The following is a 10,807-nucleotide window of genomic DNA, read 5'->3' on the forward strand; positions in this document are numbered from 1 at the left end:
TCTAATTAGCATATTACGGTATTAATTTAATATCCTATATAATAAAAGGCTAATATGCAAATTGTCCCCTTGATTGGGAGTCTGACCAGGAGTTCAACCAGTTCAACCAGGGGTGGGCCCGGCTGGCGAAACATGCCCGGCCCCTCTCCCCAGCTGGTTCCCCCCAGTCAGCCCCAATTGGGGAGGGCCAGCCGGACCTCTCCCATGCATGAATTCATGCACTGGGCCTCTAGTAGTTATTATATAAAATTATATAAAAATTATATAATTTGACTATATATACCTGAATTGAAAGGTGACATTCCCAAAGACTATTATCATTAATGCTGAAGATGTTTGTAAAATGACTATATGAAAATTTTGATTTTCAAATGAAAAATTATTGTTGAAAGAGAAATAAAAAAAAACAGATTTTGGAATTTATGAGTACAATGATATTATAGTTGCTCTGAAAAGAGATATTAAGGAAGTAATTCAGCCCTAGCTAGTTTGGCTCAGTGGATAGCTTTCTTTCCCTTTCTTACTTCCTATTCTGTGAATTTTTAAAAATCATTTGGCAATTGGTTTAGATTGATATACTTATCAGAGAAGTAAATAAGCATGCAGATCCTTAAGTACTTAAGAAGGCAACTCATTCCATCATTACTCATATACTCCAAATAATTCTCTCACTTTTATGTATATCAGAATATATTATCTTGAATAACCACCATTATCTTGAGTCAAAAACTACTACAACACAAATTTTATCAGTGCATGTTTTGTGCTCTGATGTCAATTTTAAGCAGATTGAATAGATGAGTCTATAAGATTTGCTGTGATGAGCTCCATGCCTGATTCTTCAGTCTTATTTGTTTACCATTCTCTTTCTTAAATCATCAGATTCATGCTGGTCCTCTTTTTTTACCTTCATATATTCTGCCCTTTCTCTTAGACTGTGTCCTACTCCTCGTGCCACACACTCTTCCTACTTTGCATGGCTCATTGTTCATCATCCAGGTTTCTGCTAAAATGTTAGTTCTTAAGAATCAATCTCTTAAACTACCTTTTCTATAGAAGCCTGTTCTAGCCTATCAACATACCATATTTGTTTTCATAATGACATCATAATTTTAAATATTATTCATACACTAGAGGCCTGGTGCATGAAATTTGTGCACTTGGGGGGGGGGATGGCATCCCTCAGCCCGGCCTGCACCCTCTCGCAGTCCAGGAACCCTTGCTCCTTACCGCCTACCTGCTCACTGCACCTTACCACTCAGCTTGCTGCTCCTTAGCGCTTGCCAGCTGTGAGCTCAACTTCTGGCTGAGCGACCTTACCCCTGTGGGAGTGCACTGACCGCCAGGGGGTAGCTCCTGCATTGAGTGTCTGCCCCCTGGTGGTCAGTATGCATCATAGCGACCAGTCGTTCTGGTCGTTCCACCTTAATGGTTGCTTAGGCTTTTATTATTTAGATATTTTGTTTGTTGTTTATATTGTGTTTTTTTAAATGGTAAATTCTACAAGGACAGGAAGTGTTCGAAACACCGATTAAATACAAGGATTAGCAAAATGCTTGATGCTAGTATATTTATTTTGAATCAATAAATGAAAGTTACTGAAATAGTTGTTTTGAAAAAAAAAAGAAGTAACCTGATTTTTTGAGAGATTAAGTTATTAATCTACGTTTATGGATTAAGTGAAACAAATGGATTACAATATTCTACTAAAAGATACAGACAAGTACAGGCAACAATTCTATGTGAGTGAGTTTCCTCTACTGATGTAAGCTTCCCCTTAAATTGTCTTCCCAAGGCCCAGACTGGCATGCTGATAGTGATGGTAGAGGGGTAAAGGGAGCCAGAGCACTAGTAAATCTACTTGGTCTCATATTAATTATAGCCATATTCCTCAACAGCTTTTATGCATAATGAAGATGTTTTGCTCTCCATTTTTCTAATTCCTCCATTCAATTTTTAATTGACTAGAGGCCCAATGCATGAAATTTGTGCAAGAGTAGGCCTTCATTCCTCCACTGCAAGCACCGGCTTCCCTCTGGCACCCAGGACCCAGGCTTCCCTCTGGCCACCAGCAGGCACCCAGGACCTGGGCCTCCCTTGCAGCCCCAGCTTCATCTGGAAGGTCATCCGGAAGAATGTCAGGTCTAATTAGCATATTACGGTATTAATTTAATATCCTATATAATAAAAGGCTAATATGCTTAAGGAAGTAATTCAGCCCTAGCTAGTTTGGCTCAGTGGATAGAGATTCAGCCTGTGAACTGAAGGGTCCTAGGTTCAATACTGGTCAAAGGCACATGCCTGGGTTGTGGGCTTGATCCCCAGTAGGGGACGTGCTGGAGGCAGCTAATCAATGATTGTCTATCATCATTGATGTTTCTATGTCACTTTCCCTCTCCCTTCCTCTCTGAAATCAATGAAGATATATTTTTTTAAAAAATTATGTGCAATATAGTGTTATACACAAAAGGGAGAGAGGTAAAATAATGGCATGGACCACATGGTCCTATGATACAGGATTGAGGACAAACCTTATATCTGACTAGAGGTCCAGTGCACGAAATTCATGCACAGGAGGTAGGGGACCCTCAGCTTGGCCTGCACCCTCTCGCGATCTGGTACCCCTGGCGCCTAACCACTCTGCCTGCCTGCTTGATCTCCCCAAACCACTCGCCTGCCTACCTGATCGCCCCTAACTGCTTACCTGCCTGCCTGATCATCCCTAACCACTTGCCTGCCTGACTGATTGCCCCTAACCACTCTGACTGCCTGCCTGATTTCCCCTAATTGCCTCTGCCTTGGCCCCTGCCCACCATGGCGGAAGCCTCTGACTTGCCCCCCGCTGCTGCGGCTTTGTCCAAAAGGAAGTCCGGAATGACGTCCAGAAGGTTGCTTGGCCAGCCTAATTAGCATATTATGCTTTTATTATTACAGATAAGATTCAGAATATTCCAGAATGCTCCTGCAAAGCTGTTTTAAATTTGTCTTAAATGTTCTTCTGATTATTGAACTGTGACCCTCCTTTACGATGAGTAAAAATTACTTCTTAAGACTTTCAAGACTTTTATGATTAACTGTTAATCATAAAATTCTGTATGCTGCACAGTTCTCTGGACCAGTTTTATATATTTTACATGATTAATTCCCATATTATAACAGACACAGCTCTTATTACAGACTACCAGTGTGGAGAGAAAATAAAAACATTTTCTAATGTTCTAAACACTGATATGTTTGCCTTGGTAACTATATATCAAATACAAATAAATATAAATTTCCTCTAAAAAAAATATAGGAACTTCCATTGCTGACTTTGTTGTTGTTATTACTCACTAGGGAGAGAGTATGGTTATATGATTATCTCAAGAGATACAGAAAAAGCATTTGACAAAATTCAAAACTCAGCCACACTTCTGCTACTGATAGTACTAGTACTACAACTTCTACTACTACTCCTAATCCTATATAATAAAGAGGTAATGTGCTAATTAAACTGGATGGTGGGATGATCTTCCGGAATAATCTTCTGGGACGACCTTCTGGAACAACCAGTGGGCGGGGGAAGTAGGGGCCGTGAGGCAGCCAGGGCTGTGAGGGCCAAGCCCCACGTATGACTTTTGTACATCAGGCCTCTAGTATTATATGTTCTCAGATAAGTAAGAATAAGAAGAAAAGTCACTGTCTTGATTTTATAAGGTAGACCTGTCTACCCCTCCAAAAAACTCTAGCTAAAAATACATTTAATGTAGAAACACTGAAACCTTTTTATTGAAGAGTGGAGTCAAGGCAAGGCTATGTCTTTCACCATTTTTATCCAACCAAATAGTACAATAAACATTTATAAACAATACAACATAAACACTGAAGAAGAAAAGATAAAATTTCCATTTATACAGTCATCATAATATGTATATTGGAAAATCTATGGATTAAAAAAATACTAGACCTCAAGTAGAAATGTAAAAAAAAAAAATCACAGGATATAAATTCAATGCAATGGAGAAATATACCACTGATAGACTACATATTGTTAAAATGTGCATTATTCTAAATGACTTATATACTAAATATCCCAGAAGTTTTAAAATAAAATTGATAATTATTATAACACTCCAAAAAAGTAGAGTTGCACAAAATGATCTTTAACAAGAACAAACATAGAGGAAACAAACTACCTCATCTAAAGACTTACACATAGCTACAATAATATAAGTGGTATTAACTAATGGTTCCATCAGTCTGACATTGTCCTAGGAAATATCTTTGATAGCAGAAGACAAGATCAGAAAAATCACAGTCTACCCTTAATATAATGAAAACCCGTATCTGTCTTGGATAAGACTTGTGATAGAAAAGTTCAAGATTTAGTTAGTATTATGATTACATGGTGTGAATAAATATTAATATGACAGTCATTTTAAGCATTTATTTTTCTCGATATTTATTTTTCTCAATAGCATATTAACTGTGATTATATTTAAGCATTCTAGTTGGAATTCTGTTGAATGCTGTAAGAAAAATACTAAATGCTAATACTGTAGGAACTAATTTGCATTGATTATAGCTGCATGAAGGCATCATAGAAGAAAAAGAATTTTTAAAAAGCATTTTAAAGCACTCCTACTGTTCTGTTACTATCACTGACAAATGAAGTACACATAATAAGACAATTGACAAATCTACTTTGGTATCAACAATTCAATTAAATCATGACTGTTTGTCATTCAAATGTGACATTTATTTTTCACTGCTTCTATATATTTCTATGTTTATGCTATAATTTTTATATTAAATATGCTTATTTTTAATCAGTATCCTATAATTTAAAAATATATGAATTGGGTTAAAAGTAATTTCCAGTTTATATTTTAAATATATTAAAAATTGTATGCTTCCAATATATAGTTGCAAAGGACATTAACACACACTGTTTAATATTTTATGCTATAAACTTGAGGCCTGTTGCATGAAATTTGTGCACTGGGAGGAAGGAGTGTCCCTCAACCCAGCCTGTACCCTCTCCAATCTGGGACTCCTCGGGGGATGTCCGACTACCGGTTTGGGGATCGGGCCCAAACCGGCAGTCAGACATCCCTCTCACAATCTGGGACTGCTGGCTCCCAACCACACGCCTGCCTGCCTGCCTGACTGCCCCTAACCACTTCTGCCTGCCAACCTGATCAGCCCATAACCACTCCCCTGCTGTTGGCCCGATTGCCCCCAACTGCCCTCCTCTGCCTGCCTGGTCACTCCTAATTGCCCTCCCCTGCAGGCCTGGTCCCCCCGACTGCCCTCCCCTGCTGGCCCAGTCACCCCCAACTGCCCTCCCCTGCCCGCCATCTTGTGACCACATGGGGGCGGCCATCTTGTGCAAGGGCATGAAAGTCATTTTGCATATTACCTCTTTATTATTTAGGATTATTATATAGGATTATGTACCTTGGCTCCTCATAGTGGCCAATTAGTTCAGTAAACAAATGCTGTTGGTTTTTTCAATAAGTTCACTCTACTTCATGTAGTACAACTGTTGACCCAAGTGAGAAGGTAATTATTTTGTTTCTAGTTAGTCATTTCATCACTTAGTACACGTACTATATTATTCATATTATTCCCTATTCCAGGTGAAGCAAATATAATTTTTTTACTCCTAATATTTTTATTCAGTCACCCAAAAGTTCTTACCTTCTTAAATATTTGTCCATTGTTAATGTTTTAAGTGATTTAAGTTTAGTAGGTGTTATATTTCCCATTTTAATTTTCTCACTCAGTCTTTTTCTTTCACTTAGCTTTTGGGCTTTTTTTTTTTAACTGCCTGTTGCAATATTTGTTTCATCTCATTGGATTTCATAGGCAGAATAGTGTTAAGTTAAATTTTTCAAGGCCCAAGTTTAAAGATATCTATTAGAAAGAGTGAGCATATCTAATTTAGATATCGCCTTCCTGCACAATATGGTTTTCTTTTCTTAATACAGAATATAACTATATTAAGTTTCTCTTTTCCTTTTATTACTCATCATGACCTTGATTTTTGTTCAGGAAAAATCGTTTTTCTCATTATCAATATATTTCCCCCTAGTGTGCTTGTACCTCTCAATCTCCTTGTTGTCTTCTCTATCATAAGAAGCTGTCCCTACAAAACAAAAAAAGCAGGTTTGCCTGAGATGTGCCTATATGGGAGGGACTAAATCAGGGGTGGGCAAACTTTTTGACTCGAGGGCCACAATAGGTTCTTAAACTGGACGGGAGGGCCGGAACAAAAGCATGGATGGAGTGTGTGTGAACTAATACATGTTAACACTGCTGCTGGTGAAGGAGCAGAGGGGAGAGCAAGAGAACCCCCCGTTCTTTTGGCTCCGCGGGCCGGATAGAACAGCCGAACGGGCTGGATCCGGCCCGAGGGCCATAGTTTGCCCACAGCTGGACTAAATCCTTCTGCTGAGGTTATTTCCTTGATATTATAAACCCAGAGCTGCTAAGTGTTCCTGACAGAGACAGTGCCTGCCTAAGAATAAAAGTATGATATTCAGTTCATTCCCACACAAAAATATCCACAGATTTTTAATACTCAAAATTTAATAAAAGAGAATATACAGTGAGTCCTGATGTTGTTCTCTATTTTTCTAGTTGCAAAAGAACTTGTGAAAATGTTAATGTGTGCTGACAGGGACATTTTGTATTGATATTGACTTGTCTTTCTTTAGTGAATCATTGTTCAAATTTTACCCAATCCTGTGACAATTAGAAATCCTGGCACATGCATCCAACAATTATTTCAGAATTATTATAACAGATTGATTTTTTTTGCTCATGCCCTTTAGATAACTATTTCGAGCATGGATATTGGTTAGACCCTATAATGGTTGTGTAAAGTTGCAGCATTGTTTTTATAAACTAAACTCATTTAGATGTGAACTCACTTTTGCAGTTCAGGTTTTTCTGTTTTAACTCCTGAATTATTTACCAGTTTCTGTATTGTCCAGCAATCCAGAGAGATGAGGGAGATATTAAAGCTGTTTGGCATAGAAGTCTCTTTTTCCTTGGAGTAAAGCTTTTTTATTCCCCACTTCCTATTAGAGCAGCAGTTCTCAACCTGTGGGTCACAAACCCTTTGGCGGTAGAACAACCCTTTCACAGGGGTCGCCTAAGACCATCCTGCATATCAGATATTTACATTATGATTCATAACAGTTGCAACATTACAGTTATGAAGTAGCAACTAAAATAATTTTATGGTTGGGTCACAACATGAGGAACTGTATTTAAAGGGCCAGAAGGTTGAGAACCACTGTTAGAGGAAAATTTCTGAGTAATATAATTAAACAATTCATTTGGAAAATTTAACTCTAGATTTGCTTTGGGCCAAGTTTGCTAATCTGTTTGTGTTAAACACCGTATGTGTCACATGTCATTATGTAGAATATTGATTGATCTAGTTTAGTTGAATTACCCTCACCATGGATTCTTCAATTCACTGGCTGGGACAAAGTCTCATTTAGTCTGTGTGTGAAGATAAAATTAATTATCCAAGAAGAAATCACACCCTACTGAATATTGATTTTCTAAATGAGCTTGATGGAAATGGCAGCTTCTTGTTTAATTTGACTCAGCTTGACACTTTTAGAGCATCAGCAAATTTGAGGAGGAAGGGAAATGATAAAAAATAATTCTATAGAATCGGCAAGAAGCTAGATCATTTCCAAGTCATTCATTTCTTCTAGATAATCAGATATAGTTGAAATAGCAAGTATGAGGAGTAGGTACTATTTTGTAATGATCAATACACAGATAAAATAAAAATTAATTTGAAAATATAAGGTCATGAAAGTACATATCATGGATCAGGATGTGGCTAAGAGGAGAAGATGGTGAGCTATTTTCAGAAGAGTTGGGCAGACCAACACACTAAATCAGTCTACTGCATAAAATCTATCCTTAGTAATGTTAGAGTGATTCCAGTTTCTTCTGCTAGGTATCTGCTGTGTCATTTCATAGATTATATGAAATATTTATACAGATGGTAATCCTACTCACATAAACCCCAGAGCTGACTTATCTGAATATACTGCTTACATGTATACTGCTTTTCTTCTCCATTCATTAATGTTAATTTTAAATAAATCTTTGCAGTACTTCTCTACTTCATCCTTCTTTCAAACTTCTCTCTTCAGTCTTAGATATATTTCATTAAAATGTTATTTTAGAATTTGTGTATTGCATCACATCACAAAAGCAAAATATTGGAATTGGAAGAAACTTAATCATGCAATTACCTGCTTTTCCCCCCATTCTTCTATTGAGATACAATTCACATACCATAAAATCCACCATTTTTAAGAGTACAGGTCAGTAGTGTTTAGTATGTTCACAAGGTGTATAAATATCACCGAGATCTAATTACAGAACATTTTCCTAGTCAAAAAATAAACTTCATTCCATTAGCACTACATTGGTTTTGAATTAAGGGAAATACTAACTTCAAAGACTAAGTTAAGAAGTGTTCTTGATTTTTTTTAATTTAAAAGAGTTTGTGGGGATTGTAGTTAATTCTTAATTGTTGTTAATTGGTAGAATTACAATGAAGACACTTTTTTCTGAGCTTTTCTTTGAGGAGAGTTTTGATTACCATAGCAATCATTTTATAAGTCTACTTAAAGTTTCTATTTCTCTTTGAGACAGTTTGGTAGCTTTCATCTTTCTCAGAATTTGTCCACTTCATCTAAGTTATCTCATTTATTGGCATATTATTATTCACGTTACCCTTATATAATCCATTCTATTTCTGTAATATAAATGGCTACATCCCTTCTTTCACTCATGATTTTAGTAATTTAAATCTTCATCTCTTTTTTACTGGTAAGTCTAACAAAAGGTTTTCAATTTTACTGAACTTTTCAAAGAAACTATTTTGAATGATATTTTTCACTATTGTCTTTCTATTCTGAAGTTCATGAATTTTCACTGTAATCTTTATTACTTGTTTCCTTGTGTTTATGTTAGGTTTAATTTGCTTGTCTTTTTTCACTATCATAAGGTGAAAGTTTAGGTTACTGACTTGAGTTCTTATTTTTAAAAATATAGCTATGGTAGTTATTGTTTGTTTAGGGACTTTTCTATCTAATTCTATAAATTCTATATATTTGCCATGTGTAGCAACTGAGATTTTACTTGGTTCATTTAGTGTTTAGTTAATGATTGGACAGAAATATCCTTGTGTCTGGGAGCAATAAGTCTCCTTATTTTGGTGAGAGATTCTGTAAATGTTTGGACATGCCTTCAACACAAACAGTTTATAAATCTGCTTTAATTTACTCCTTACTTTTATAGAACTTCACCCTCACTCACAGTTGAGAGATTAAGACCTTCTTAGGTCTTTCCTGATATATGTACAGCTATATTTATACATGAGGCCTCAAGATTCCCATGAATATGTCAGTTTTTCAAAGCTCTGATAGTCATCTTATTCCTTAGCATATGTTTGCAGCTATTCCTTCGTATATGATGTTAACATGTTTGACAAATGTGCAGCAATCCCCCACCTTGGAAGTTTTTATTACCAGGTCAAATAAAGATAGGCCTTTAGTTTGGGGTCTTCAGGGAAACACAGGGAAGTCAAATGATGAATTTTCTTTGAGGATGAAGTATTGCCCATTTTTCTTCACCTAGTACTGGGAAGGTAGGCTATTATTTTTTAAATATTTTACTGAGATTTAGCCACTCTTCTTGGCTAAATGCACCTTGGTTGCTGAAAGTCTTTGGTTAATTTCCAGACTTCTAAACATTTTGATTCTGATACTTTTTGTCCATTCCATCTTTTTTGATAATTTTATGGTGGGGTGAATTTTTAGAGGTCCTCTCTCTGTCATGTTCACTAAAATTACCCAGTTCCGTTCATTTTTAAATTGAGAGTTCATGGGCAGGGGACTTAAATAATTTCTCCAAAAAGAATATAACTAGTGCTATGTACACAAGACCTATCCACAAAATATGAATAAAACTCAATTCTAAAATTACATCCAACTACTGCCCTGCTGGACAAACTGTCTATGATTACTAGGAAGCTTTCTATACATATATACATATGTATCAGGTTCAAATTTTATGGCTTGGATGTAACATGGAATAAGATCTGTGCTTTTAAAAGTATCAAATGGATTATAGTTTTTCAGAAAGTTTGATGAATTGTTGTGCTATGGATTTGAATAGCAGATATTTGTTCTGCATTCATTTGAGAATTACTCTGAGTAAAACATTTCTTTTAGTTTTCTTTTTTTAGGATGTAACAGAATAAGATCTGTGCTTTTAAAAGTATCAATAGTTTTTCAGAAAGTTTGATGAATTGTGGCTCTATGGATTTGAATAGCAGATATTTGTTCTGCATTCATTTGAGAATTACTCTGAGTAAAACATTTCTTTTAGTGTCCCTCACTCCCCACCCACTGTCCTTATCCATAGGTGCATGATTTTTATCCAGTCTCTTTCTGCATCTCCCACATCCCTTTCCCCCCCAAGATTAGTCAGTTCATTCCCTTTCTATGTCCCTGATTCTATTATGATCACCAGATTATTTATTCACTTGATTCTTAGATACACACTTGTTGAGATTCATATTTGTTGTTCATAATTTGTATCTTTACCTTTTTCTTCCTCTTCCTCTTCTTAAAGGATACCTTTCAGCATTTCATATAATCCTGGTTTGGTGGTGATGAACTCCTTTAGCTTTTTCTTATCTGTGAAGCTCTTTATCTGACCTTCACTTCTGAATGATAGCTTTGCTGGATAAAGTAATCTTGGTTGTAGGTTCTTGGCA

This window comes from Myotis davidii, unplaced genomic scaffold, assembly GCF_000327345.1.
Source record: "Myotis davidii unplaced genomic scaffold, ASM32734v1 scaffold44, whole genome shotgun sequence".
In the NCBI taxonomy this organism is placed as follows: domain Eukaryota; kingdom Metazoa; phylum Chordata; class Mammalia; order Chiroptera; family Vespertilionidae; genus Myotis; species Myotis davidii.